We start from the raw sequence: 272 nt of genomic DNA, 5'->3' as shown, positions 1-272 counted from the left end.
GCTGTATGTGCTGTTGCGCTCAATATAAGCTTTTGACTTGACCTGTGCTTTATGCAGAAGGGCATCAATCTTTGCTGTTTTGGTGACTGCCTAGAGTTACATTGTGTATTTTGAAGGCTTTTTTATGTGTCAGTCTCTGGTGTGCTATGAACGTGCTTGTTCAACTTTAAGGAAAACAAACAAGTAGGTGGGCACCTGAATGACTCAGTTGGTGTTATGCTGGACAACAAAGTAGATGACACTGGTTTGAATCCGCGATTGGACCTTCCTAG

The sequence above is a fragment of the Aplysia californica genome, unplaced genomic scaffold (assembly GCF_000002075.1).
Source record: "Aplysia californica isolate F4 #8 unplaced genomic scaffold, AplCal3.0 scaffold00656, whole genome shotgun sequence".
Lineage (NCBI taxonomy): Eukaryota > Metazoa > Mollusca > Gastropoda > Aplysiida > Aplysiidae > Aplysia > Aplysia californica.
This window is presented reverse-complemented; position numbering follows the sequence as displayed.